The sequence below is a fragment of the Agelaius tricolor genome, unplaced genomic scaffold, assembly GCF_023055355.1.
Source record: "Agelaius tricolor isolate 1412-34295 unplaced genomic scaffold, bAgeTri1.0.p SCAF_117, whole genome shotgun sequence".
Lineage (NCBI taxonomy): Eukaryota > Metazoa > Chordata > Aves > Passeriformes > Icteridae > Agelaius > Agelaius tricolor.
The window spans coordinates 129,313-135,904 of NW_027269377.1; the positions used below are offsets into that span (position 1 = coordinate 129,313).

A 6,592-nucleotide genomic window follows, 5' to 3' on the forward strand; every position below is an offset into this window, starting at 1 on the left:
CAGAATTTGGGATCCGCCCCCCCCCAAAAAAAATTTGGGGTCCCCCAAAAAAATTTGGGGAGGGGTCCCCCAAAATTTGGGGGTCTCACCTGAAATCGGAATTTTCTGGCAATTCCCGGAGCCGAAGCTGCAGCCGAAAACGGCCCCGGAGCCGCCGCCCGCCCGGGGCGCCCCCACCAGGAGCCTTTGGGGTGAAATCCGGCGGATTTGGGAAAATTGGGGGTTTTGGGAGGGAAAATGGGGGAGTTTGGGGATTTTTGGGGGTTTTTTTTGGGGGTTTTTTGGGTTTTTTTTTGGTGGGAATTTGAGGAATTTCAGGGGATTTTTTGGGGTGGATTTTGGGGTGGATTTTGGGGTTTTTTTGGGTTTTTTTCGGGCGGAAATTTGAGGATTTTCAGGGGATTTTTGGGGTGGATTTTGGGGGTTTTTTTTGGGTTTTTTTTGGTGGAAATTTGAGGATTTTGGGGTGGATTTTGGGGGGGTTTAGGGGTGGATTTTGGGGTGGATTTCGGGGTTTTTTTGGGTTTTTTTTTTGGGGAAATTTGAGGATTTTCAGGGGATTTTTGGGGTGGATTTTGGGGTGGATTTTGGGGCGGATTTTGGGGGGTTTTTTGGGGGTTTTTTTGGCGGAAATTTGAGGAATTTCAGGGGATTTTGGGGGGATTTTGGGGTGGATTTTGGGGGGATTTTGGGGTGGATTTTGTGGAGGTTTAGGGGTGGATTTTGGGGTGGATTTTGGGGGGTTTTTTTGGGTTTTTTTTGGTGGAAATTTGAGGATTTTGGGGTGGATTTTGGGCGGGTTTTGGGGATTTTTGGGGTTTGGTTTTTTTTTTTTTTCGGCGGAAATTCGAGGATTTTGGGGGGGATTTTGGGGGGATTTTGGGGGGATTTTGGGGTTTTTTTGGGTTTTTTTTGGCAGAAATTTGAGGAATTTCAGGGGATTTTGGGTGGATTTTGCGGTGGATTTTGGGGGTCGATTTTGGGGGATTTTGGGGTGGATTTTGGGAAAATTTGGGGGAATTTGGGAGGGGGGGAGATGGGGGAAGTTTGGGGTTTTTTGGGGGTTTTTTTGGTTTTTTTGGGGTTTTTTTTGGTGGAAATTTGAGGATTTGGGGTTGGATTTTGGGGCGGATTTTGGGGAAATTCGGGGCAGTTTCGGGAGGAACTTGGGGGGATTTTTTGGGGGGATTTGGGGCGGTTTAGGGGATGGTGGGGGGGGGATTTTGGGGGTTTTGGGGTTTTTTTGGGGGGAAATTTGGGGGATTTTAGGGATATTTTTGGCGGGGTTTTGGGGGATATTTTGGGGTGAATTCAGGGGATTTTGGGCCGATTTTTTGGGAGATTTTTCGGGTGAATTTGGGAGATTTTCGGGGCTGTTTCAGGGGCTATTTTGGGGTGATTTATGGCCGATTTTTCGGGTGAATTTGGGATATTTTCGGGGATATTTCAGGGCCTATTTTGGGGTGAATCCAGGGGATTTTGGGCTGATTTGGGGCCGATTTTTTGGAGATTTTTCGGGTGAATTTGGGATATTTTAGGGGATGTTTCAGGGGCTGTTTTGGGGTGATTTAGGGGGATTTTTTTGGGATATTTTGGGTGATTTTGGGGATATTTCAGGGGTGGTTTTGGGGTGAATCCAGGGGATTTGGGGCTGATTTTTTGGGAGATTTTTCGGGTGAATTTGGGATATTTTCGGGGATCTTTCAGGGGCGATTTTGGGGTGATTTAGGGGGATTTTGGGGGGATTTTGGGGCAGATTTTCGGGGGATTTTGGGGTGATTTTTGGGGATATTTTCAGGGATATTTCCGGGGCCTGTTTCAGGGTCGGTTTTGGGGTGAATCCCGGGGATTTTGGGGGGATTTTGGGGGGATTTTAGGGGGATTTTGGGGATATTTTCGGGGATATTTTCAGGGATATTTCCGGGGATATTTCGGGGTCAGTTTTGGGGTGAATCCCGGGGATTTTGGGGGGATTTTGGGGTGATTTTTGGGGGGGATTTTCGGGGATATTTTCAGGGATATTTCCGGGGATGTTTCGGGGTCGGTTTTGGGGTGAATCCCGGGGATTTTGGGGGGATTTTAGGGGGATTTTGGGGTGATTTTGGGGTGATTTTGGGGTGATTTTTGGGGGATTTTTGGGGATATTGTCAGGGATATTTCCGGGCCTGTTTCAGGGTCGGTTTTGGGGGTGAATCCAGGGGATTTTGGGGTGGATTTTGGGGCAGATTTTCCAGGGATTTTTGGGGGATTTTTGGGGGATTTTTGGGGATATTTTCAGGGATATTTCCGGGGATATTTCGGGGTCTGTTTTGGGGGTGAATCCCGGGGATTTTGGGGTGATTTTGGGGTGATTTTCGGGGCCATTTTTGGGGATATTTTCGGGGATATTTCCGGGGATATTTCGGGGTCGGTTTTGGGGTGAATCCCGGGGATTTGGGCCTTTACCGTCCCCGTTTTCCCGGATCCAAACTGGGCCACGCTGGCGCCGAAGCCGCTCCTGGGGTCCCCCCTGAACACCGTGGGGGTCTCCAGGTCCAGCCCCCAACAGGCGAGCGCGGCTGCGGGGGGAGGGGCCAGTGACGTCATTGAGAGGGGAGGGGCCGGTGACGTCATGGGGTGGGGGGAGGGGCACACCTGGGGGGGGGCCACGATGGCCCCAGGGGTGACCCCAGTGTGACCCCAGGTGTGACCCCAATGTGACCCCGGGTGTGACCCCAATGTGACCCCAGTGTGACCCAGGGGTGACCCCGGTGTGACCCCAGTGTGACCCCAATATCCAGGGGGGTCCCCAGTGTCCAAGTGTCCACCCCAGTGTCCCCAATGTCCGTCTGTCCATCTGTCCCCCAATGACCCCAATGTGACCCCAGGGGTGACCCCAGGTGTGACCCCAGTGTGACCCCAATGTGACCCCAATGTCCAGGGGGGTCCCCAATGTCCAAGCGTCCACCCCAATGTCCCCAATGTCCCCCAATGTCCGTCTGGTCCATCCCAGTGTCCGTCTGTCCACCCCAATGTCCGTCGGTCCATCCCAATGTCCCCAATGTCCCCAATGTCCATCTGTCCATCTGTCCATCTGTCCCCCAATGACCCCCAATGTGACCCCAGGGGTGACCCCAGGTGTGACCCCAATGTCCAAGGGGGTCCCCAATGTCCAAGCGTCCACCCCAGTGTCCCCAATGTCCCCCAATGTCCACCCCAGTGTCCCGTCTGTCCTCTCCCAGGTGTGTCCATCTGTCCACCCCAGTGTCCCCAGTGTCCGTCTGTCCACGCCCAATGTCCGTCTGTCCGTCTGTCCGTCCAGGCGTCCCCCCCAGGGGTGTCCCAGTCCCCTACGTCCGTCTGTCCGCGCCCATGTCCCCAGTGTCCGTCCCGTCCCCCCAACGCTCAAACGTCCCCAGTGTCCGTCTGTCCACCCCCAATGTCTGTCTGTCCCCAACCCTCAATGTCCCCAGTGTCCCGTCTGTCCACCCCCAGTGTCCATCTGTCCCCAGGTGTGTCCCCCAATGTCCGTCTGTCCATCCCCAGTGTCCCGTCTGTCCCCCAGGTGTCCGTCTGTCCGTCCGTCCGTCCCCAACCCTCAACGTCCCCAATGTCCGTCTGTCCATCCCCAATGTCCATCTGTCCATCCCCAGTGTCCGTCTGTCCATCCCCAGTGTCCGTCTGTCCATCCCCAGTGTCCGTCTGTCCCCCATGTCCATCTGTCCCCAATGTCCGTTTGTCCCTTAGGTGTGTCCCCAATGTCCATCTGTCCACCCCAGTGTCCGTCTGTCCCCAATGTCCACCTGTCCCCAACGCTCAACGTCCCCAGTGTCCGTCTGTCCACCCCAATGTCCGTTTGTCCCTAGGCGTGTCCCCAGTGTCCGTCTGTCCATCCCCAGTGTCCGTCCGTCCGTCCCCACCTGTCCCCAGCAGCGCCAGGAGCTGCCCCGGTCCCATCGCGGCTCCTCCGGCTTCGCCCCCCAAAACAGAAAATTAAAAAAAAAAACACCAAAAAAACCCCAAAAACGCGGAACTTGGGGGTGGGGGAGGGGCAGGAAGGGGGTGCGGGTGTGTGGGTGTGGGGGTGGGGGGGAGGGGCGGGCGTGACGCAATTTTGGGGTGAAACGGCCCCAAAAAAGGTCAAAAGTCGGGGGGGGGCGGGGGCGGCGGCGGTGACGTCACCGGGGGCGCGCGCGGGAAAGGAGGAAGGAGCCGCTTCCCGTGGGGGGAGGGGCGGGGAGGGGGCGGGGCCGACGGGGGGGGGATGGGGCCGGCGTGTGTCCGTCTGTCCATGGTCCGTCCGTCCGTCCATTCCCTGTGTCCATCTGTCCGTCCATGGCCTGTCTGTCCATCTGTCCATTCCCTGTGTCCGTCTGTCCGTCCATGGCCCACGTGTGTCCGTCTGTCCATTCCCTGTGTCCCGTCTGTCCGTCCATGGCCTGTCCGTCCATCCGTCCATTCCAGCGTCCATCCCTGTCCATCCATGGCCTGTGTGTGTCCGTCTGTCCGTCCAATCCCAGTGTCCGTCCATTCCCTGTGTCCATCTGTCTGTCCATGGCCTGTCCGTCCATCCCCAGTGTCTGTCTGTCCATCCAATCCCAGTGCCTGTCTGTCCAATCCTCAGTGTCCGTCTGTCCGTCCATGGCCTGTCCGTCCGTCTGTCCGTCCAATCCCAGTGTCCGTCTGTCCGTCCCCAGTGTCCATCCCCTGTCCATCTATGGCCTGTGTGTCCGTCTGTCCGTCCATTCCCAGTGTCCGTCTGTCTGTCCATCCAATCCCCAGCCCCCAGTGTCCATCCCCAGTGTCCGTCCGTCCATCCCGTGTCCATCTGTCCGTCCATGGCGTGTGTGTCCATCTGTCCATCCCCAGTGTCCGTCTGTCTGTCCATTCCCTGCGTCCGTCCCCTGTCCATCCATGGCCTGCGTCCGTCTGTCCGTCCGTCCATTCCCTGTGTCCCATCTGTCCCTCTGTCCGTCCTTCTGTCCCATTCCCAGTGTCCATCTGTCCATCCATCCATCCATCCATCCATTCCCAGCGTCCACCTGTCTGTCTGTCTGTCCATTCCCAATGTCCATGTCCTGTCCATCCGTCCCCAGTGTCCATCCCCAGTGTCCGTCCGTCCATTCCTCGTGTCCGTCTGTCCATCTGTTCACGCTCTGTGTCCATCTCCTGTCCGTCTGTCCCCTCTGTCCGTCCGTCTGTCCATCCCCCAGCTGTCCGTCCGTCCATCCTTCCCTCTGCCTGCCCGTCCTCGTGTCCGTCCGTCCGCGTGAAACCCCAAAAACCTCCCAAAGTTTCCCCAAAATCCCCACAAATCCACAAAACCCCCCCGAAAATCCCCCCAAAGTCCCCCCCCAAAAAAACCTAAAAATCCCAAAAAATCCCCCCAAAAAATCCCAAAAAAATAAAAAAAAAAATCCCCCAAAAACACTCCAAAAATCCCCCCCAAAAAATCCCAAAAAATTCCCCAAGACCCCTCCCCCCAATTTCCCCTCCCCCACCCCCTAAAACTCCCCCAACCCCCCCCCAAAATCCCCTCAAAAAAAATCCCAAAAATCCCCAAAAAAATCCCCAAAAATCCCCAAAAAATTCCCCAAGACCCCTCCCCCACTCCCCCCTTCCCCCCACCCCTAAACCCCACCCCAAAAAACCCAAAAAATCCCCCAAAAATCCCCCAAAATTCCCAAAAAAGTAAAAAAAAAAACCCCAAAACCCCAAAAACATCCCAAAAATCCCCCCCAAAAAAATCCCCTAAAAAAATCCCCAAATCCCCTCCCCCAATCCCCCCTCCCCCACCCCCCAAATCCCCCCAAAAAATCCCAAAAAATCCCCAAAAAATTTAAAAATCCCCCAAAAAAATCCCCAAAAAATTCCCCAAAAAATTCCCCAAGACCCCTCCCCCAATCCCCCCCTCCCCCACCCTTAAACCCCCCCAAAAAATCCCCCAAAAATTCCCAAAAAATTCCCCAAAAAATTCCCAAGACCCCTCCCCCAATCCCCCCCAAAAAATCCCAAGAAATAAAAAAAATCCCCAAAAAATCCCCAAAAAATCCCCAAAAAATCCCAAAAAATTCCCCAAGACCCCTCCCCCAATCCCCCCTCCCCCACCCCCTAAAACTCCCCCAAACCCCCCCAATCCCCCCCTCCCCCACCCCTTAAACCCCCCCAAAAAAACCCCAAAAAAATCCCCAAAAAATCCAAAAAATTCCCCCCCAAAAATTCCCAAAAATCCCCAAAAAAATTAAAAAAAAATCCCAAAAAATCCCCAAATCCCCTCCCCCAAACCCCCTCCCCCACCCCCAAACCCCCCAAAATTCCCCTCCCCCACCCCAAACCCCCCAAATTCCCCTCCCCCACCCCAAACCCCCTTTAAGCCCCTCCCCTCTCAAAACCCCTCCCCCCCTTTTAGCCCCTCCCCATTTTAGCCCCGCCCCCTTTTTAGCCCCGCCCCTCCCATCCGCAGCCCCCTTAGCGCAGCCCCTCCCCCACCCCTCCCTCCCCCCCCTTTTTTTTTTCCCCCGCCCCTCCCCCTCCCCCCCCCTTTTCCTGCCCCCTCCCCCCCCTCCGCAGCCGCAGCCGCCGCCGCAGCCCCGGGGCCGCCCCTCCCCCACCC

At 55.6% G+C, this 6,592-nt stretch overlaps 1 protein-coding gene across 8 annotated transcripts in view; it reads right to left on the reverse strand.

Annotated features, from left to right (window-relative positions):
• Positions 1 to 904, reverse strand: part of LOC139586405 (integrin alpha-X-like) — a 44,132-nt gene extending 43,228 nt beyond the window's left edge. For 7 of the 8 annotated variants that reach the window (XM_071419737.1, XM_071419741.1, XM_071419736.1 and 4 more), the window contains exon 1: positions 90 to 903. The gene's annotated coding sequence lies outside the window, so the exon portion shown is untranslated. Of the gene's footprint in view, positions 1 to 89 lie in introns of all 8 variants that reach the window. The other variant, XM_071419739.1, reaches the window with a different exon arrangement.
• Positions 905 to 6,592: the final 5,688 nt, after the last annotated feature.